Consider the following 23675-nt stretch of genomic DNA (forward strand, 5'->3'; position numbering starts at 1 on the left):
TCACCTTGGTCTGCCTCCCCAGAGCAACGTAAGTGTCCTGGCTAGGGGGCTGGCCCACAGAGGCCCATCGCTGTGTGCCAAGTGCATGAATGAGGGATGGGTAACACCCCACACACAACAGGGAGCCCCATTAAGGCACAGAGAGGCACCCAGGCATGGCTGATTACCTCCCTGGGCCTCAGTATCTCCACCAGTCACATTCCAGGGAGGCCTCTTCCAGCCCCAAGATTCTGCTGTTACATCCCCTGGAAGTATTCAAGAGGCAACACCTGGAAATTAGGAGAGCTGGGTCAGAGCCTCCCTTTACTTCATTTACAAGATCAGGCAAGTCATTGGCCTTGCCACATCTCAGAGTCTCCTCACCTCCCAGGAAGCCGAGAGGAATGAGCACTATGGCACAAGAAGGGTTCAAATCCTGGTTCCACCACTGGGCAGATGCCTAATCCCTCAGCACCCCAGTTTTCCCATCTATTAAATGGGGACAATTGTATTGGAGTTGTCAGGTTGCTCTGGGTCTGAAACTGCATTGAGCCGAGTAAATGTTCCTCCCAGAGCCTGTCACAGTAGCAGACCATGACAAAAAAGAACATGCCCTTCAGGTGAGAGGACAGCAGTGAGCTGACAGCCTCCAGCTGTAGCACCTTCCCATTCACCTCAACCTTTGAGAGGAGGCTGTGTGCTTCCCAGGCAATCCAACCAGTGACTGAGCCAGCAGTGGGGGCGGGGGGGGGGCATTCTGCCCAATGTGGGCTCCTAGGACAGGCAAATTCTCCTCCAGAGCTCCCCACTGGGGTGACGTTGCCAGACCTGCGCTGTGGTCTGAATCTCTCCCTGCCCAATTCTGCTCTCCTTGCCTTTGTCTTTCACAGGCAACATGCCTCTTACTCCCCTGGCTCCATCTCAGTTTCTGCACTGAGAGGGACCCATATGACTGAGCAGTCAACACAGCAGTGGTTCTCAAACTGTGTCCCCAGACCAGTAGCATCAGCATCACCTGGGAACCTGTAAGACAGACATATTCTCAGGCCTCACCCCATACCTGGGACAGGGGCCCAGCCATCTCACTCAACTTTTAGCATTGCTATCGTACAAGGGAGCTATCACAATAGCAGTGTGGCCGGGGGTGTGTTTTGTGCACAGGGGAGAATGTTTTATCCCAGCCTCAGCAACTCCCCACCTCTCAAGTCCCTCCTTCATTTATTCCAAGAATACAGGGAAGTCCCCCAATAAACCTCCCTCCCCACCCCTTTCAAGGGAAGGGTCCACTCCATCCTCTCGCTGGAGACTTCTCAGGCCTGGGTTTGTGAGGCTGCACACAGCTCTGCCTTCTTCCCTCCCACTCCTTGGCCCTCCCCTTCCCTCCCTCCCCAGGGGCATTCCAGCCACACCCACCTGCCTCCCCTTTGTCTGCCAATCTGTCTCCACCCCAAGATGAGCACCCACTCCACCAGCTTGTCTGTGCCCCACCTTCAGGACCCAGACAGAGGCCTCTATGCTCGCAACCGCTTCTCACTTACTCCAGGGAAAGGTCCAGGAGAATGGTCCCAGCCACCAGCTCCCGTCCCAGCCACCAGCTCCCGTCCCAACCAAGCTAACAACAGCCCCTCCCCATCAGAGGCACACTCTGCCATCTAAGGCACTCAAAGCCTCACCACTGACAAATGAGAAAACAGGGGACAGAGAGGTGCAGAGGCTTGCCTGAGGTCACACAGCAAGAGAATGGAGCAGCCAGGATTGGGACCTGGCTCTCTCTTCCCACCTCAGCCACCCAGTCCTAGGCCCCAGCAGGTGGCAGGTGGCAGTTTTGAGAGAGTGACATGTGGTAGGGACATAGTTTGCCCAGGAGGATGTGAGGCCTTTGAGGACTCACTAAAGCAGCCACAGCCCATCCCTGTGGCACAGCAGTGCCACGTTTGTCTTTCTCCTGGGGGTGTGATCCTCGTCCTTCGAGCTGATGCTACAGCCCATCAGATTAAGCCCAGAGATAGGTGGACACTATCTAGGGGTAACACAGCTGCCTGTGCTTCTCTAAACCAGCAGTAGGGCGATACATTAGTTAGCACCTTTCTTTATGGATGCCCAGCTCATCCCCTGTTCAGCCCCACCTTAGGGAACCCTGAAATGTCAGGCTAGGATAAATGGCAGTAATAATAGGCACATGTATTGAGCACTCACTCTGTGACAGGCATGGCTGGTGTGTGCTCTGCAGACACTGACCCATGTCATCCTCACTGGGAGCCCATGACAGACATGTAGTTATCAGCCCCACTCCACAGATAAGGGCATGAGACTGAGCGGCTAAGTACCTTCATTCTAACTTCCCTAGACCAACCCCTCCATTTATATAGTCGAGGCCCAGAGAGATGACATGATTTCTTCAAAGACACACAACTGGTTAGTGTCAGAGCCAGCTGTTCCAGGCAGCTTACTATGAGGGTAATCACAGTTCATTCACACAGCACTTGACCATTTGTCAAGCTCGCCTCTTGGGGAGACAAGCGTTTCTTTAGTTTAATGGTTATCATTTTGGGGTGATTATATGATGTGCCAATATGGTCCTAAAGACTTTATAAATATTAACCCATTTAATGCTCACAGATACAAGGCAGATAAATTTATTATCCGCACTTTGCAAATGCGGAAACTGAGGCACAGAGAGCTTAAGTAATCTGCCCAAGGTTGTACAGCTAGGATTCAGGCTGCCTGAGGTTTTAAGCACTATGATGGCCAGCCCCCTCTTTTTTTCCCTCACTGAGGGCACCTTTTTCATTGCTTTTAGAGAGAAAGAACGGGAGAGAGAGAAGTATCGATTGGTTGATGCACTGTAAGCGCCCAGACCAGCGATCAAACCCACAATCCAGGTATGTGCCCTGAACAGAAGTCGAACCTGCAACCTTTCAGGTACAAGCCACACCTGCCAGGGCTGGCCTGCCCTTTTTATAGTTGAAAAGCCTGAGGCTCAAAGAGAGGGCATGATTTGTCAAAGGCCACACAGCTGAAGGGTGTGGGGGTGATGGTGGTGAAGGCCACACAGCTAGGATCTCCTGCCTCCAAGGCCAGTATTGGTTCCTCTCCCCAACACTCACTCCGTGATTAACAAACACTGACTGGGAACAGCTTCCCTGACCAAAAGGTGAGTCAGACAGGAAACAGACACCTGCAATACAGAGGGATGGACAGGTTCACAGAGCTACCAGAGGCAGCTGTGGGAGCATGGGGACGGTCACTGCCCCATCCTGGGAATGAGGGAAGGCTCTGCGAGTCTGATTCTTGGGAAAAGTTCAAGTGGGAACTTTTCTGGAGGACAGGGTGGAGGAGGGCATCCCAAACTGAGGGAACAGCATGTGCAAAGGCCAGCAGCATGACAGAGAATGTAAACTGTTGTGAAGAGTTCTGTTCAGTCCTGAATGAGGGTGGGGACAGAAAAAGCTGAATAGGGAAGATCGTGAAAGGCCCCTGAGGGAGTCAGGACACTGGAGTCATGGCCACAAATCTGTTCGTCTCACAGAGTGGCTTCAGTACTCCCGAATCTGTAAAGTGGGAATGGGGGTGGAAGGCTGGTGTCTAAGAGCCCTGCCAGCACCAACTTTAAACTAGTAGAGTCATAATGGATTTGAACAGGACCGTTCCGATGTAAAGGCAGAAGGCAAGGGAAAGAAGGGCATTCTGGAAAGAGGGACCTGCAGGAGCAAAGGTCCAGAGAAAGTTCAGAGCAGGTGTTGAAAATGATAAGAAGAAGATATGGTTTCAATAGAGGGTCCCAGGGATGATGTAGACAGAGGAAAGCATGTGAGAAAGTTGTATCACTGGGGACTTTTCAGTTACAAGTGAAAGAAAGGAAAAAAAGGAATTATTGCTTTATATCACTGAGAAGCCCAAGGCACTGAGTGCTTCACGTATGGCTGGATCCAGGTGCTGACTTGTTATTGTGAGGACCCTATCTCTCCCTCAATCTGCTAGCTTTGATTTCATCACCACTGATTTCACTCTGAAGGAGGTTCTATAACCTTATGGAAGCAAAAGTGGCCACCAGTAATCCAGAATCCATCACACAAACTACACTCCTGAAGGCAAAAACAATTTTCAAACCCTCCCATGCCATTATCTTGGACCTTTTTCTTTCCCTCACATCTAACAGATCATGGTGGATTGACATACTCCAGGCAGACATCTTCTTTAGTAAAAACACTTATCTTTGCCCTGATTGGAGTGTCATCCGTGTCATCCTGTACACCAAAAGGTTGCATGTTTGATTCCCAGTCACGGCACATACCTAGGTTGTGGGTTTGATCCCCCAACCTGATCATTGTTTCTTTCTCTTTCCCTTCCTCTGGCTCTAAGATCTACACTTGAGTGAAGGTTTTTAAAAAAGGCTTGTCTTTGCCTTAAGCAAGCCCTGTCCATTGCTTCTGTGCATCCAGGTTAACACACCTTTGAAATGCCACAGTAGCCCTGGAAGGCATAGTCCCCAGCAGCCCCTGATCCAGCTACACTGACTTTCTTCAGTTCCTTACTCTTACGCACACTAGCACAGGGCCGTAGTACTTGCTGTTCCTGTCACTGGAAATCTTCTTCCTCTCTTTACCTGCATATCCTCACAGTTTACTCCATCAGCTTCTTCAAGTCTGTGTTCAAGTTTTCCCTTCTGACATCTGCTCCCACCCAAGATGGAGTAATGGGGACTGGATGTAATCTCCCACTTCAAACAACCAAGAAAAAAAAAAAAAAAACCAGGAAAAATATATGAAACGACAGTTTTCAAGACACTGGGTGTCAGGCAATGAAGGATAGTGACCTCTGAGGTTAGCCCTGTGATAGCCCTAGTTTACAACCTGGAAAGAGCTTCCAGGTCTTAGTTCAGGGAGGGGGGAACCCAGGTGGAATCTAGCAGACTCCCTGAGCTAAGAAAATGCAGCATGAGTCCAGGGAGACCAAGGAGAGTGGAGTTTGCAGGACAGATTATCAGAGAGGAAATGGCTGCACACAGAGAGAATTCCAGAGATCTGCAGAAAATCTCCCTGGAGTATTACGCTAAGCACTAGTTGGCACTTTTGTGTGACAAAATTATTGTGGGCTAGGAAAAACCATGGGGAAAGTTTAGAAAACAGTGCCCAGCACTCAAATAGGACCAAAACAGTGCAAAATAGGAAAAATAATTCATTAATTCATGGCACACTTATTAGAGTACAGGAGTCCCCCTTTATCAATAGAGGGTCCATTCCAAGATCTCCAATGAGTGCCTGAAACAGCAAATAGTAACTGAATCCTACTTATACACTATGTTTTTTCATATATGTGCATATCTTTTCACTTAAAGAAAGTACTTCATGGCTTCTCTTTGGCATATCTGAATTGCCATCGTCACTACTTTTGCACTTTGGGACCATTTTTAAGTAAAATAAGGTTACTTGAACACAAGCAATGTGATTCCTTGACAGTCGATCCGATAACCCAGATGGCTACTAAGTGACTTAATAGACAGGAAAGCATATTCAGCATGAATATGCTAGACAAAGGGATGATTCATGTCCCAGGAAGGACAGAGCAGGACAGCTCAAGATCTCGTCATGCTACTCAGAACAGCACACAACTTAAAACTTATAGTTTATTTTCCATTTAATATTTCAGACCATGGTTGATCACTGGTAACAGGAACTGTGGAAAGCAAAACTGGGGATAAGTGTGGACTACTGTACTCAGGAAGATCTCTTCTCACTATGGGTAAAGAATTAGCTCTCAACAGAACACTGCTCTGGACCCACCCAACAAATCATAAAAGCAAGACTTGAAAAGATCAGGCGGTTTCCAAGTAACCTAATTGAATATCAGAGCAAAACTCAAGGAGATTTATAGAAATATAAAAATATACAGCATCCAAAAAAGGTAAAATTCACAATGTCTGGCATTCAAGTAAATATTATCAGCTACAACCCTGACCAGGTGGGTCAGCTGGTTGGAGTGTTGTTCTGTACACCAAAAATGGCTGTGGGTTGATCCCTGATCAGGGCACATTACCTAGGTGCAGGTTCAATCCCTAGCTGGGGTGTGTATGGGAGGAAATTGATCAATGTTTCTCTCTCACATTGATGGGTTGTTTTTTTTTTCTCTCTCTCTCTCTAAAATAAAAATAAAGACCTATCTTTGGGTGAAGATTTAAAAAAATAATTTTTTTTTTAAATAACCTGCTACACAAAGGAGCAAGAAAACATGCCCATAATGAAAAAAACAGTGAATCAACTGAAATTGACTCAGAACTGACACAGAAGTAGTCGACGAGAATAATAAAACAATGATTAAAACTGTATTCAATATGTTCAAAAGTTAAAGAGACACATGGAAGACATAAAAAGATCCAAATGAACTTCTAGAAATGAAAAATATGATGTCTGAAATGAAAAATATGCTGAGATTAATGTCTGACTAAACACAGCAGAAAAGAAAAATTAGTGAATCTGAAGACATAGCAAATAGAAACTCTCCAAAAATGGAACACAGAGAGGAAAAAAATAATTAAAAACAAAAACAAAACAAGAATATTAGAAGCTGTGGAACAACTTCAAACAGCCTAACATATGGTGACTAAAGTCCTCAAAGGAAAGAAAATATTTGGGAAAAAAAGTTGAAAATATTCCAAATCTGATGTAAACTCACAGGTTCTAAGAAGCTTAACAAACCTCCAGCACAAGACACAAGAAGAAAATTACCCATTATGATCAAATTGCTCAAAACTGGTGACAAAGAGGAAGATATTTTAAAAAGGTTTGTTAAGTACAGAGGAACAAAGATACTTGGAGAAAATAATTGAGCAATATCTTTTAACTTACTAAAAGAAAAAATATATCAACATAAAATTCTATACCCAGTTAAAATATCTTTTAAAAAATGAAGGTGAAGTAAAGACCTTTTTAGACATACAAAAGCTGAAAGAGAATTATTCACCAACAGCTCTGCACCATAAGAAATGATAAATGAAATCCTTCAGGCAGAAGGAAAATTATATCAGATGGAAATCTGGATCTACACAAAGGAATAAAGAGCACCAAAAATATTAACTGCCTGAGTAAATATATAATATTTTTTCTTATTATTTAAATGTCTTTAAAAGACAATTTACTGTTTAAACACAAATACTAATAATATTTTGTCAAGTTTAGCATTTACGTAAGTATGGTAACAACAGCATCATTGTCAGAAGGAGAGAAATAGAAATATACTATTATAAGGTTCTTACACTACACATAAAGTGATATAATATCACTTGACAATAGACTGTGGTAAGTTAGAGTTATATATTATAAATCCTAATGCAACCAGAAAATAGCAAAATAAAGAATTATAACTATAAACCAACAAAGGAGGTAAAATGTAATAATAAAAATGCTCAATTAATAAAAAATGAGGTAGAAAAAGAAGACAAAGGAAACAGAGAGCAGGTGGGACAAAGAGAAAACAAATAGCAAGTCAGATTGAATATAACCATATCAATGATTACATTAAATGTAAATGATCTAAACACCCCCAATTAAAAAGCAGAGATTCTCAGACTGGATTTTTTTTTTTAAAGATCCAAATATGTGCCACATACAAAAAAGTATACTTTAAATATAAAGACACAAGTTAAAAGTACAAGGACAGAAAAAGATCACACTAACACTAATCAAAAGAACATAGGGAGTGGCTAGTTTAATATCAAAGTTCACTTCAGAGCAAAGAATTGTATCAAGAATAGATATGGTCATTTCATAATGATTAAGATGTCAAATAACCAAGAGCATAAAACAATTTTAAATCTTTATTCCTCTAATGGCAGATATTCAAAATACATGAAGCAAGATTAAATAAACCCACAATTATAGATTGAGATTTCAAATCTCAGTAACTGAAAGGATAGAAAATCAAATGTCACTTTCTTAATGCATCCGACCTTGACCATCAATTTTAATCACACCCCCTCACTCCCTACCCCTCTTGTCAGCACACAATACCTTGTAACAAAATGTTTAATTAATTTATTTGTATAATGCCTAGAACAGTGTCTGGTACTTAGAAGATTCTAAAAAAAAATACTTAACAACATGACTGAAAAACTGTTCATTGCTGCTATTATGACTTGTATTACATGACTCTGCATGTAGTCCTTCTCTGCTGTCATTTCAACAGAGAAATCAAGATCAACATCAGAGACCCAGAATTCTAGTACAGGAGGAAATCATAGAAATCTAGAATGTTTGTGTAAGATGTATAGGATGTTAATATTCTAGAAAGTCAGGAGCCTACAATGTTGAATTCTGGGATAGTTAAAGCCAGAACATTAGAATCAGTGACCAGAGTTGATGAGAAATCTAAACCTAGAGGGTATTTGATGGGGAGGGGGGCCAGAGTCAAATGGCATTTTTTAAAATTCCACCTGCTAGGTCTGGGTGTCCCCTAACTTTAGTACCCATAGGGAGGTATACACCCAGCTAACTAACTCAGCTCAGCAAGGCGAATGGACTGAGAAACTACTCACCCATGGCCTCAGGGGCTGTGGGAATGAGGGAAGTGAGGAGAGGGGGAGGGGGAGGGATGCTGTATTTCTCCATTTTAATTCAGCTCCTGCTGACAGGGCCCCTTCTGGACTGTGGGCCCATAAGGCCTTTCCGTCATGCAAGACTGGAGTTTGTCATTAGCAGAAGGAACCACCACCACCTCCACAGAAATAAGGGGGAGAAGCCACAGCAGGCTGAGGCCCACCCATCATCCCAGGGATGCCATGGCCACAGAACTGGCTGCGGAGGCTGCATCTTAGGGAGTGGGGAGATAGGCTGCACGTAATCAGGTGGCCTTATCTCTTTAGACCCAGGAGTGTAACCTTCATTGCTCTGGCAATGGGACATCCTCATGGGGGTGGGGGTGTCCAGCAAGTGGGTCACACACCAAATCAGTTGTCCTGCTTTGTTTTTATCTACAGCTCTTACCACCCACTGAATCTCATGTCTTATGTGTTGATCTTCTCATCCATCTCCCAAACTAGACTGTGAGTCTGAGGGCAACCAACAGCTTCCATTTTGCTCATGCTGTCCAGAGAACCAGACTACTGTGGAGACTCCCCAGTCAGTGAGTGTTCAATCAGTGTTGCTGGTGGACTGCACAGATGAAGCGGCTTTTCCTACCCTGTACACAAAGATTCTGTGCACACTGGGCCACACCTCTCTTATGAGAACAAGTGAAGGCTGTCGGTTCTCTTCCCATAACTCACACCCCTCAAACACTGGTGCATACACTTCCCAAGGACCACACACATACGACCAGCCCCAAGCTCTGCAGAGATCACAAGCCTTCAGCTCTGGCTCAGGCACCACTCTAACCCACTGGCCCTCGAGCAGGATGCAACTCAAGGACCCATTCCCAGCACCATCTTTCATCCCTCAGTTTTCAGCCCTGGCCCTGTACTGGGAGAACCACAGAAAATACTAAGAACTCACAGGCTGTACTCCCAGCGCTGCACCAGGGTAGTCTCACTTCCACCACCTGACACACAACCTCACAGTGAGTGGGGGACACTTTCTGAGCCTCTTTCTGAAGACCCTGCTGTTGGCCTCTGCAATAGCCCCACATTGACCCTCCATTTAGGACCCAGGTCCTCAACCTTACTGGAATCAAAGGCTGCCTTTCTGAGGCTGGGTCAACTGCTGGTAAAACCCCAAAAAATGCACAAGGAAGCACAAATTACCAGGCAAATTCCCGGGGATTCTCCCCCCCTCCACACACCCCATTCCCCATCACCACCACCTCAGTCACTGGAGCCTGTGGACCCCAATCCAGGAACCAGGCATTACACACCTGGGGTACAGGATGGGTGGCTAGGTCCCCTCTTGTTTGAACACTGCTGAGAAGCCCCCCACCCCATTCCTCAGACTGCTGCTGCAGTGCTTCGCGCCCCCACCCTTCTTAATTACTTCCGCGCTGCTTAATTGGGCAAACCGCGTGCTCGCGCGCACGCGTGCGCGTGTGTGTGCCGGCGGGGCAGGGGGGGTTCACTCCTCACACATGGGGCGCCTGGTTGGAGGGAGTGCTGGCTCCCTGCCCAAGAGCAAGCCCCCTCCCCCAGCCCCAGCCGCTGGAGGATTGTGAGCTCAAACAGATGGACCGAGCCGGAGGGGCGGGGGCGCGCTGATGGGGTGCGAGACGGCAGCGCGGCGGCCGGGCCTCGCGGCGTCCTGACAAAGGCGGGGGCCGGGTGGCTCTGGGCGCCTTATCAGCGCTAGCAGACCGCTCGGCCGGGCGGGCGCCCGCTGCCCGCGATCGGGTTCACAAAAGCCCCGAGCCCGGCTTGGGGGGTGGGGGACGAGAAGATTAATTGCCCAATCAAGTTGTCGGCGCGAGGCGGGGGCGGGGCCGCGGTCCCGGGGGACGCGGGGCGGCGCATAATGAAGTGTGCAAAAAGTTAATTTGCTCCGCGACTCGCTGCCCGCCACAATCAAAGGCAGGCAGCGGGGGCGGGAGGAGTTGGAGGGGGGGTGTCCCCCGCCCCAGCTTGCGATCCGAGGACCGGAATGTGGGGACACGGGGTACCCCCCAGCACCCAAGGAGGCGGAGGTCTCCAGAGACGTATATTCACCCCCAACGTCCTCCCGCCGACCTCCCCTGCAGGTACCGTCCAGTTTCCTCTCCACTCCTCTACTGCACGCACACTGGTTGACATTTCTGGAGCGCTCACTCTGGGTCGGGCTCTTCGCCAAGCATTTTCTGGCATGGTCTCCTTTGGTCTCAAACTAAGAAGATAGGGCTAGTGAGCATCCCGCTTTGCAAAGGAGGTACCAGAGGAACAGAGATGCTCAGGAAGTGCTCCAAGGTCACACACAGGGCCCTCAAGGGGGCCCCTGGATCTTAAATGGAAAATAGGCAAGGTGGATGTATCAAAGACAAAATACATCGGACAACAGAGAAGATGGTTTTATTCAAGATCTTGCAATAAAGGGAGCACCCTGGATCTCCAGATCATAGTGTGTGGACAGGGTATATTTGCCTTAGAATTTCATAGGAAGGTAGACAGGTTACAGGTGGGAGAAATTAAGAGCTGGCATTGTCTTCAGTCAGGGGAACAGGAAATGTTTATTCTCAGTGTCTAGTTTCAAATGGGATAAACAGTTCCAATCTCAGCCAATCAACCATGTGACAAGGAAGAGGACCTGGGAGGGTTTGTCTGGGCTTATCAGCAGGTTCAGGCAAAAGGGGAGAGGTCACGGACAAACAAGGGAGTCATCTCTGATTCTTACATGGGAGTCATTAGAAAGACAGATAGTATCTAAACCACATGGGAGGGTGGTTCTTTGGGGTCAGCCACTTCCCTGAAGACAAAATGGTAGAGGCATTCCAGAAAATGAAAGATGGGGGGATTTCTTAACCATCACTTTTTCCAGGAGCCCAGGGCTCAGGTCAAATTTAACATTGTCAAAAGGTTGGCTGATAGCACAGGTGGAGGTCCAGGTACCCTGTAACATCAGCTTTACTGAGTGGCTTACAGTCACTGATTAGCAAGGAGCTCATCCTTAGTATATAAATGTCCCCCAGTTATGCCCCTGAGGATGTCTCCTTGGGCAAGTCATTTAACCTCTGCTCTATAAATCGGACGCAATAATACCTTATATGATACTATCATCAGTGAGAGCAGAACCAGCCAGCACAAGGCAAGCATGTGGAATATGGTAGGTGCTCAGTTCATGTTAGCTATAAGAATTCATCGCCCAACCCCAGACAGTAGTAGTGTCAGGATTTGAATCAAGCCGTGCGGTTTCAGAGACTGTGCACTTACTCCCAGGTACACTGCCAGATCTCTATGTATTCATTCAAACCTCCGACACCAAATACATCCCAAACCTGTGTCCCAGGCACTGGGCATCCTGACAAGAAAAGGAAGAGGCTCTGCCCTCCCTGAGAAGCTCATCCTGCAAGGCAGGGCAGCCCCAAAAGGACAATGGCACAGAAGCCTCAATTGCCCTGGGAGCTCAGAGGAAGTGCCAAACCTGGGGTTAGGGACAGCTTTTGGGAGGCCTGGCAGTCATGTCCCAGATGCCCACAGGCCAGTTGACACAGAGTAGCACCTGCCCTGGTCCCCAGCCCTATCAGACTCCAGCCAAGGCCCCCTTCCAAAGAAGCAGCTTCCAGGACAGTCCCCCCCCCAACCCCCACCCTGTAACTGACTAGTAGGTGGCCTGAATCCTAGCTCTCTTACCCACTGCCCAGGCCAGTCCCAGAGCCCAGAGAGGACCAGGGAACTGGAGAGAGAGCCCTTGAAGGTGACTAGAGCCAGGCTTGCAAGAAGGGGTGGGATCACAGCCAAACCAAGATTTATGGACCCAATCATAATAATGAAAGAAAGAAAGAAAAAAGGGACGCATGTTCGGCAATGCCCAGGGACCAGGGCTGCTGCCCTATTACCAAAAATGTCGTCGCTCTCGACTCTGTAAATTAGCATAAAACATGCTGTTTTGCATTCATCTGCATGTCATTTGCATGCTAATGACTTGACACCACAATGCACCCAGTCCTCTAAGCGGCTTCTGGTCCTTGCTTTTCTCCCCGCCCTGCCCATTGTCTTGCATTAAGAAAACCAGGAGGTCTAGGTTCTAGGCTAGGCTGAGCTACTCACTCCCTATGGGGCCTGGTCCCTGCCCCTCTCTGAGTCTCAGTTTCCCTGTGAGCCAAAGGAGACAAACTGAACAGGAGTTTTCAGATTATGCTCCAGTAGCCCCCTTGGAGGCTACTGACATAGAGACGGGGAGCAGGTGGGGCAGGCGCCCCCCTTCCATTCCCCTCCTAACAGCTGGGATTCTGAGTAAAATTTCTCTTGAGCAATGCAGAGCTTCTCTGTTAAAAACAAAGACCAAAAAGTTTGCAAACAAATGCACTCAGTTATCCCTGCTGTCTTTCTAGTACAGTTCTCTAAAGATAATAACAGAGTTAAAATACAGCAGTTACAATGGGGCAGGCATGGTTCAAAGCACCAGCTAGACCTAACTCAGTCTTCACATAACCCTTGAAATAGTTGATATTATTATACTTTTCATTTTATAAATGGGTAAACTGAGGCACTGAAAGTAACTCAGCTAGGTTCAAACAGCCACTACATGGTAGAATGAAGATTCAGATGGTCTGGCTCTAGACTCCATACCATGTGTTTAGCCAGGTCAAGCCCCTGTCACACGTAAGGAAACTAAGACCCAGAGAGGAAGAAAGGCTAAGCACAAGCAGCTAAAATGGCCCTCAAACTCTGCTTTTTACCTGAGCCCCATGCTCTTTGCTACCTGGGAAAGGATGGCCACAGAGGGAAATCTGGGGTTTCAAAGTTTCTCAGGATACCTCTCTTGGTCCAATGGGCTTGCCAGGGTCAAGGGTGCCTTCTTCCCTGGCCACCACCAGAACCTGCTTCCTCATTCTCAGCCAGCCTAGTCCCAGCTGGTGGACATCAGGAAACAAGCCCTGGAACCAGCCAGAACAACCTCCTAAATCAGGACGGCCAGCAGGCTGGTGAGAACACCAGGTGTGCCAGTCAGAGCTGGCACACAATGCCCTGCCTGGCTGTGCAGGTGGAGGCGCCGCTGGGGGGGCTGCACAGCAGGGGGCTGAGGGCCTTTATCTGCACAGAGGCAGGCAGTGCCAGGCCAGCAGGTGCTAGGCCCCAGCCCCTCGGGGGTCTGGCTGGAAAACCCCCATATGCAGGGATGACTGGCCTCTCAGAGGGTTGCCCCATTGGGGGAGAGGGGGTCTAGTCATCTCTTCTCTCTATTCAGTAGTGCTCCTCAATGGCACCCTGACCTTACCCAAGCCCCCTCCCTCCTGCCAACCTTCCTCACTGAACTGCTCCCTCTCACCCTGCTCCAGCCACCATGGCCTTCTCTCAGCTCCTTCCATATCCCAAGCTCAGTCACTTCCTCAGAGAGGGCCTCCCTGACCACCCCATCTAAAGTTAACTACCATTCCCTCCCCTCCTGAATTTATCTTGTTTATTTATGTGTCTCCTCATTTAGTGCCTGTCTCCACTGCTAGAGTCAGGACTGTGTATCTGTCTTAGAGAAATATAGTTCTTCATAAATATTTGTTGAAGGTAAGAAATAAAGAGGGAAGACAGCAGCTATCGATGATTTATTTCGTTTGCGTCTGTCTCCCTGTCCCCTACCCAGCCCTAAAACAGCAGCTCCACATTCACCACTATGATCCCAGAGGCTAGCACAGTGCCTGGCACACAGTAGGTACTCAATAAATATTTTTTGCATAAATCAGCCAAGTGTGCAACATCTCTGCACTGGGAGTCAGGAGACCGGGGTCCCTTCCCAGCAGAGTTGCTGATGGTGTATAGGACTCTGGGCAAGTTCCTTCCCTTTGGAATCCCTGCCACCTTCACCAGGACCATGGAGTCCCAAGTGTGGCCCATCCTCACTCATTCGCCAGGAGAGGCAAATGGGGCAGCTACCAGGAGGCGAAGGGCTGGCAAACCTGGGTTCCAATCAGTACATAGCTACCACTCTGTACCCCTCTCTGAATCCCCATTTATTTGTAAAAGGGGCACAGACACTGTGAGGACTACATGAGCTACTCGGAGGAAAAGTGTTGCACAGATGTGACACGTTATACCCGTAAGATGTCATCCTCATCCGCAAAGCAGTGTGGTAAGGCAGTCACAGCACAGCACTTTCTTTTTATCTGTAGAAGGGGCTCCAGATACTGACCTCAAGGGACTGTTGTTTGAGGATTAAAATGAGAACATGTATGTATGTACCTGGCACAGAGTAGGGGCTTTATGACTACAGAACTAAACAGTCATTAACTGCCTCTGTGGCCAATCCTATCTGATGATGGGTTTCCCAAATAATCAGAGCACAGTGGAGACCCAGGGTGAGAGTGAGCATGGTTTGAGCTCAGTGTTGGGGTGGGTTGGGGATGATGAGGCTCAAGAGGCGGGCCATGGTGAGATCAGGAAGCCCTGAGGGCTGGGTGAGGATTTAGCCTTTATCACGAGAGCAATGGGAGCTACAAAACAGTTTTAAGCAGGAAAGTAAAATGATCCGATCTGAGTTTCAAAATACTGTGGCTGCCAAGTTGCCAGGTATGGCTGGCATTGTTGGTGATTTCCCGTGTCCGTTACCTTGCTTACCTTCAGTATTAGAACATCCAGAATGTAGCTGGGTGCATGGACACCCAGAACAGAGACCACACTCACTGGATGCTTTCTGTGTGGTCATGTGTCTCCGTTCTGGCCAAAAGGAGGTTAAGTAGAATATCACATGCAATTTCTGGGAGAAGTCCTTAAAGAGAGGGGGACATTCTTTGCCGCTTCTTCCTTCCCTCTGGGTGGAATGTGGACATGATGGCTGGAGGACGAACAGCCATTTTGGACCAGGAGGTATTGAGGATGGCAGAACAACAAGATAGAAGAAGCTTGGGACCCTGGGGATCAAGGAGACACCCTGCAAGCCTAGGACTGCCTGCCTCCAGACTGATTATAAGAAAGAGAAATCTCATTTAAGTCACTCTTCTTTTGGGCTCTCTGCCACTCACAGCCAACTGCAAAACAAACAGATACAGTTGGTACAAAGGATCTTGGGGCTCTGTGGCCCACCTTGAGGTGTGATGGCAGAGAACTCTCCTGGGACTTCTGCTCACACTGGCCCTCAAGCTGCTGGCCTTTACCACCCAGCTCTGCCCATCTGAGGGCACAACCCAGGTTAGTCCAACTGGCTGCTGTCCCTGGCTGGACCAAGCTGTGACAGGTGCAAAGCGCATGGGGGCCTAAGACCAGGGCTCATGCTGCTGCCTTCCCAGCTCTGACAGGTAGAGCAGAGAGGACGGTGGACAATGGCAGGATGGCACTGTCCATTCTCGTGGGCTACCTCTAGTCCCTTCTCACCCCCACTCCATGTGGCACCCAAGAGAGCTTCTGATCTCACAGATCCCACACCAGTGCCCTTCCACAGACCCCCAGGGCCCTTGAACAGACATTCAATCACGTCTCTGGCCCACCAGGTCCTGTAGGACGAGGCTGATTCTTCAGTGCCCAGCTTTGAGCACACCCATGAGCACAGGTTCCAGCTCTTATGAGGTCTGTTACCTTGGGCAACTTGCTGAAGCATTTTGGACCTTCATTTCCTCGTCTATGAAATGGAGATGATTTTAACAACTACTTCCTATTGTCGTGAAGCTTCAATGAGTCAGCGTGGAGGTTCCAGTTATTTACTGCTACATAACAAACCACCCCCAAAACACAGTGCTGCTAACCTGTCTCCTATGCTCACAGATTACTAAGGGCCAGGAATTCAGACAAAGCACATTGGCAATGGCTTCCTTCTGTTCTACAATGTCTGGGGCCTCAGCTCAAAAGAGTTGAAGGATGGGGGTTGGAATCATCTAGAGATGTCTTCCCTTGCGTGTCTGGCAGTCAAGACTAGTTCGACTGAGGCTGTAGGCCAAAACACTTATGTGTGGCCTTTCTTTGGGTCCTGGGCTTCCTCACAGCATGGAGGCAGGATTCCAAGAGTGACTGGCCCCTGAGGCCCAAGCAGAAGTGGCTTGGCCAGTTCTCAGAAGTCACACAATGTCACTTCTCCCCCATTTTATTCCTAGAAGCAATCACAGGAGGGGAAATAAACCCTACCTCTTGACAGGAGGAATGTCAAGGAATTTGGAGCCATACTTTAAAATGGCTTGAACAATGCCTGGTTCATCATAAACATTCATTAAATGTTAGCTGGGAGAAGAAGCAATAGTAAAATATTAACAGGGTTCAATACCGTACTTGCTGAAACATATATCAGGAGACACTGGCCATAAAGGGGTTAATGGAGGAGTCACAAGGACAGGTCTCTGGAACCTGACATCCCTGCTACTCTCTAAGAGGCACTGAAAGATAGAGCTTGGATAATAAAAGCTAATATGTCTTGAGTGCTTACAAGATGCCAGGCACCAAGCCAAGTACTTTCTATGCATGATCTTATATAATCCACACAGTAATCCAAGAGGCAGGTCCTATCATTATCCCCATTTATTGATGAGGAGCCGGAGGCTCAGAGAGGCAAAGGATCATGCCCTAGGCCACACAGCTAGGAAGAGGCACAGCCAGGATTAGAACCTAAGCAGTGAGTTTCAGAACTGGTCCTCACTTCCTAAGACTAAGCTGGGCAATAGCCAGCCTGCCAGGTGGAACAGGACGTCCTAACTGTTTCGTGACAGACAGGAAGGGCTTGTACTGCAGGACAGAAAGCCAGGACCAGGAGGTGTGTCAGCTGCAAGCCCACAGTCACAGGCTGGGGGAATGGGGCCAAGCCCTCCGTCTGGTGGGATGGGGGAGGAGGGAGTGAAGAGAACCCAGAGAACAAGGCAGAGCCCCACCTCCAGAGGCAGCTAAGCACTAAGGAATGGAGATAAAGCCTGGTCACCATTCACCTTGAACTGAGCTCCAGGATCACAGAGGGGCCCTGACCTCTGCTCCTTGGAGCCCCCTCTAGGCTGTCACTGCTCCCCGACCTGAAGCAGGGCTCTCAGCCTGTTACTGGGGATCTGGAGGCCTCAGCTGTAGGGGGAGAAGAAGGAGAACAGAGAGGGGAGCACCAATCCACGTAAAAGCCAGGGAGGCTCATAGAGAGTACTCCCAGCAGCACAGATCCCTAAGGGTAACCAGCACACTTGCAGGGGGTTCTCCCTGGCACCCTCTGCCCTTGACTTTTCTTCTATTCTCTACCACTCCCTTTCCCTTCCTTCCCTCCTGACTTCCATCCATTCCCTCCTTCCATTTCTTTCCTCCTTCCTTCTTCTTTCTTTCCATTCCTTCCCCAGTACAGATTCTCACAGAAAAGCTGCACTCCCCAAGTGCAGAAGAAACCTGGTCATGACCATGGACTTCATAAAGTGAAACATGATTTCTAAGTCATCATAAAACCAGTCCTAACAATGTCATGAGTCTGCGATGAATTCCTTTGACTCTTAGATATAATAGGGGTGTCAACTCCTCTGTGCCCCAAAGTGAGAGGGTGTCTCCCAGAGCACATGTGTCTCCTGAGTGTCACTGGGAGGCAGCTCCATGGGGCACTGGGTTACGAGCCGGATCACCTTGAACTAACTGCTAAGCCCCTCTGAGCCCTGGTTTTCTTGGCTGAAACCACTTTCCGGATTGAGAGGAGGGAAAGACAGACGACATACAGTTGTACTCGGTCACAGGAGGGCTTCTGCCTTGCCCAGTCCCTTGCTGGCACAGGCCTCTGACCTTTCTCCCAGGCCAGTGGGGCAGAGCCAACTCTCAGCTGATGTTGGCAAGCGGCTGGGAGGGTGGACAGGCAGGCTGTCAGGGCCGGCCTGGTGCCCAGAGAACCTTCTGTGCCACTGTTCCTCAGCCAGGCAGGCCCAGCCCACCGGCCGCTTCCTGTGCCCCTGGCAGGACAGGGTTGTAGGCCCCTCCCCTCCCGCATCTCACTCAGCTGACCACGGTGGCCACCCCCCTCCTCCCCGCAGGCCCTGGAAACAGAAGTCTCCAATATAAATGCAAATTCACTGCAGTCCCCAGTCTCAGGCTGGCAGCTCCAGCCTGTACTGCAGGCTAGGGGACGAGAGCTGACACTGGCCCAGAGGAGATAAGGCGTTTCTGAGCCACCCCCACCCTCGGCCCCGCCCACTCCCCAGCCAGTCAGCTTCACAAAGGCCCCAAGGGAGTCCCAGCCCTTGCGCTTTGCTGCCCCATAAGGCCTGTGATGGGCCTGCAGAGTCCCCCTTGCTGCAATCACAGAGGGCCACAATCCTCATATAATGACAATACTCCACCCTCCTACCCTCCTGGGCTGGCAGGGACAAAGCCAGTGGCAGACTAGAGAAAGTGCAGGTGACCTGGGGCTAATCTCTACCACCATCCTCCACCAGGCGCAGGGCCACCCCTAGCCCAGGGAATTCCTTTGTGTGAATTAGAAACAGGCGCCCCTTCCTCCCAGAGCAAGGCAGCCGCTCAGCAGGATGCATGGCAGTCTCTTTGCCCCCAGCTGGGCACCCCTGAGCCCAGCACAACTGTCAGCCACAGCTCTTGGCAGGGCCAGTCTCCCCTCCAGGACTTGGTTTCCCCTCTGGCCAGGGGAATCACCTATAGAGAGACCTCCACATGTTGCACAACTCTTCCGTGTAGGCCAAGAACACAGAGCCCCCAGAAGTGGGCAGGGCAGCCCCACAGGTAACCTCTTCTGACTCGTATATATCTTACCCATCCTTCCACTCAGTCCCAGACATTGCAACCCTTCAGCCATGACTCCAGGATTCTTAACAAGGGAGCAGGGCGTCTCCGGCAGAAGCGTTCGGTGAGCTACATGAGACAGAGATGGGGTAGGTTTGGGGTGACAAGCAGAGCTCTTGAATGGTCCAGGTTCAAATCCAGTACCTTCCTGGCTCTGGCTCTAATGGCACCTCCTCAGAGAAGCCTCCCCCGTCTCCTACAGAGCAGTCCCATCCCTACTGCCAGAGACCATATCATGTTACCCTGTTGGTTCTCTTCATGGCATTTATCATTATATGAAATTATCTCATTTATTTATGTCTTCCCGTGGTTATTTTCTGTCTCCCCTCTCCCTTATTGGAATTCAAGTTTCTACAAGGGCAGGAACCATGAATCAATAACTCCTCCCTCGACACTTTCTGGGAGATAATGACGGATGCCCTGCCATAGGGTTAGTGTAAAGCCTTCATCGGGAGAGCCAAATTTGCTTAGCAGACAGCCAGCACACAGTAAGCGTTCAATAAATGCTAATGGATTCGGCCGTTACTGTCATCGTGAAAGGGCTGTGGGTGTCCCGGTGCCAGGAGTCCAAGTCCGGACACTCTCCTCCATGAATTCCAAACCCACCACAGGGGCCAGGTCCTCCCCCCCCCCTTTACTCACCCCATGACCACAGGCAAACTGCTGCTTCTTCTCATGCCTCAGTTTCCCTCTGTAAAGTGATGGTGTGGGCTCCTCGTTGCCTAAAACTTCACAAAGTCGCTGTGAGAGCTGAGTGACATAAAGAGGAAAACACACTTTTAGTCCCTAAATATGATTTCAATACCACGAAGAGCTCTGCACACCTGTCCCGACAGCCCGGCCCCCCGAACATGAAACCTACATCCTCCACAGCCTCCCAGAGCTCTCCAGCGAGAACCCCGAGGCCATGCTTTTCCCTAACCCAAGCCAGCCGTGTCTTAGCCTTCTTTCCAGGAGGAGGTTTCCATTAAGGCAAGGTTTCTGGAAGTTTCTACATAATCATACCGCCTCCCCCTCCCACTCCCATTTGCATTTGGTATTTCATTAAAATTAATATTTTCTTTAAATTGCCTCACTTAAAAAAATAAAGCCAGTTCATGCTAATGGGAAACTTTACACCACTGCCATAAATTAAAATTACTATCAATTACTATTTTAAAAAATGGATATATGTTGATATTCACTAAAATAAATGCCTAAGAATTAAAAGTCTGATACCCCTAGCAAGGCTTTCAAGTTCTCAGCCTGAGAGCTCTCCGGGGAACTTTTTAAAATTCCTTCGTTCATTGGACAAACATTTCATGGGAACCTTATGCGCCCTGCCCAGGTTCCAGCCCTCAACACAGAGGGCCCAGCTGAGGCAGCAACTTACCCCCTTCAAAATACAAATTCATTCGCAGAGAATCATCACCCATCTGGGCCTTCCCAGGCATTTTCTGGCTCTTCCCAATCAACACCACCTAATAAAGGCATCTTACCTGTGGCAGCATGGGAAGGAAAAGAGGAAGGTCTTTATTCATCAGGGTGACCATCACCACAGACACATGTGCAATTGAACCTGCCTAATTGCTCCCACTCAAAACGCAGTTTCCAGGACCCCAACCCAATGCCATCCATCTACTTTGCTGATTCCAGACTCTTGGGAAGGGCAATCTAACACAATGGCTTCCAGGAAAGGCATCAAAAGCAAGACCCCTGCAACTTTGGTAAAATGTATCAGAAACCTTTAATTGGATAGGCCATTTCTCTCCTAAATGAAATCATCACGAATGTGGACCACAATAGCTTCAGGATGTTCTTGGCAGCATTGTTGATAATAGTGAAAAGTGGAAAATCTAAGCATTCATCAATAGGGGATTAAGTAAATAGTAAATTCCACACAATGGAAAACTATGCAACCATTTACCAATGATGCTGTAGAATATTTTGACATGGGCAAAGGTGCATGTTATACTGTTAAGTGGAAAGGTAGCTACAAAATAGAATGTATAATGTGTCCCATTTTATATATATACATGTATGAAAGATTGGGATGGATCTGAGTTGCAGAGAATTTCTTAAACAAGAAACAAAAAGTTCAGACCATAAAGGCAAATATTAATAAATTAATCTCTTAGAATTAAGACTGTTCAAAAGTACACCATAAAAAAATAAAAAGATAAGCCACCAGATGGGAAATATTTCTAACAATCTGATTGACAAAGATTAGTATCCAAAATATATAAAGAGCTCCCACAAATCAATACAACAAAGACAAATAATCAAGAAGAAAAATAGTCTGAAGATTTAAATAGACATAAAGAACAGAAAACACAAACAGCCAATAAACATATGAATAAATGCTCACTCTCTTAGTAATTAGAAAAGTCTAAATTAAAAGCTCATTTCATGTCAACTAGATTGGCAAAACTTAAAAGCTGAACAAATTCAAATGTAATCACTTATGTGGAACAAGAAGGATTCTGTGACACTGGTGATGGAGGGGTAGGTCACCTTGGACAACCACTTTGAAGAATAACTTGGCATCATTTTACACTTACTCTACAACCCAGCAATCCCCTTCCTGGAGTCATTCTAGAGAAAGTTGTACGTGAGCACAGGGATGTGGGCAAACAATGTTCACACTGGGAGGACTCAGCCCCTCTGCCCTTGGGTACCTGATAAATTCACCTTCCTTCCACTGTCTTCTGACATTGATTGGACAATGTTTCTCCCAGGGCTGGGACTTTTAACTCTCCCACACTCTGGGCAGTGTGACCCTGTCGGGCAGCCATTGGGCAGGCCAGATCCCACCCTCATCATTGGAGTGGAAGTAGCAGGATGAGCTAGAGCTTCAGTGACTATCCTGGGGGCCAGGGTGAGGCCAAGAGTGCTCAGGGCATTAGGAGACGAGGTGGCAGGATTGCAAGAAGGGCTAGTTCATAAACGACAGTTCATCCGAAGAACAGACTGCTCTGCTGCAGTACAAAAGCAGCCAATTCAGAGCATCTCCAAGATACACTGCCAAGGGGAAAACCAGGCAGAGCCACTACCATTGTGAAAAATGAGGTGGAGGGGGGCAGCTAAGTGTTATACACATATTCACTTGAATGTGCATAAAATGCTTCTGAGCACAGGAAATTGGCCTCAGGGGGAGGGCGAAGGGGGAGGGGTGGTCAGGGTGAGAGGGAGACTTCCTTGCATCCCCTTTTGTACCTTTTTATTTTGTACACTGCATGTGGTACTATGGAAAAAGCAGTCATTTTAAAAATGGGAACAAAATGCAATCCCATTAGATATAACACATATATAACTACTATAAGAGTTGAATAAGCTGTTGGTGACCAGTTGGCATAACACTATTTTGTTGACAATTAAATCATATTGCTTTCAACTGTGGTAAGTTTGTTTGTTTGTTTTCCCAGCCAATTTCTTTTTATTACTTCTTTTTAGGTTTCAGACTTTTCCACAGATCCTGAAAAGCCTGTGGCTTCCTACATTGGACCTGCTGGGCCAAACGCATGTCATCGCCCATGCCCAGCAGCCCACAGGTGCCCCAAGGGCCACTCTTAAGTACGCATTCCATTGACTTAAATCATCTAGAGGATCCTACCCCGGGGTTACTCTTTAATTCAAGTGAGTATATGGGAAATCGGCATGGATCCTCCCCGAACTCAGGAGTCAAAATGCAAAATCACTTTCTGAACCTCATTCTCCCCTTGCGCTATACATCTCCACCTAAGACATCCTGCTCTCTCCTACCCCTCAACCTCCTCGCTCATTCTTCTCCAGGCACACTGGCTTCCATGTTCTTCAAACCTCCCCACTGTGGCGGGCAGGAAACTCTAAGATGGCTCCCAGGATTTCCAGCGCTGCCACATGTGCCTGTCCAGCACGCTCCCCTGAACTGTGAATATGATGGCATTTACTCCTGTGATTAAGTTATGTTATACAGCACAGGTTACTGTGCCAGAACTGGGAGCTAAATGGGTGTTGTTTTAAGCCACTAACTGTGGTAGTTTATTACAAAGTAATATAAACTAATACACATGCTGAGCTGGCTCCACTCTTGGCCTTTTCTTTGATGGGTCCCTCAGCCTGGAAGGCCCTCCTCCCAGTAACCAGAGGGCTCACTGCCTCTCTTCACCCAGATTTCTGCTTAAACACCCCTTCCCAGAGAGGCCTGCCTACCTGACCATACCATCGAGAATAGCACCACCTCTTCATCTGCTATTCCCCCGCCCACTTTACTTTTCTATGTATCACTTATCGCTACCTGACATTATATGGTTTAAGTTTCATCTGAATAACTTTTTAACTTTATTTTGAAGAAGAGTTGCAAACATTGTACATTCTCATATATCCATCACCCAGAATCCCCAAATGTTGACATTTAAATACGTTTGCTTTATCATTCTCTCTTTGTGTACAGTTTTTTTCGACCCATTTATAA

This window comes from Furipterus horrens, unplaced genomic scaffold (assembly GCF_987537825.1).
Source record: "Furipterus horrens unplaced genomic scaffold, mFurHor1.1.pri manual_scaffold_8, whole genome shotgun sequence".
Lineage (NCBI taxonomy): Eukaryota > Metazoa > Chordata > Mammalia > Chiroptera > Furipteridae > Furipterus > Furipterus horrens.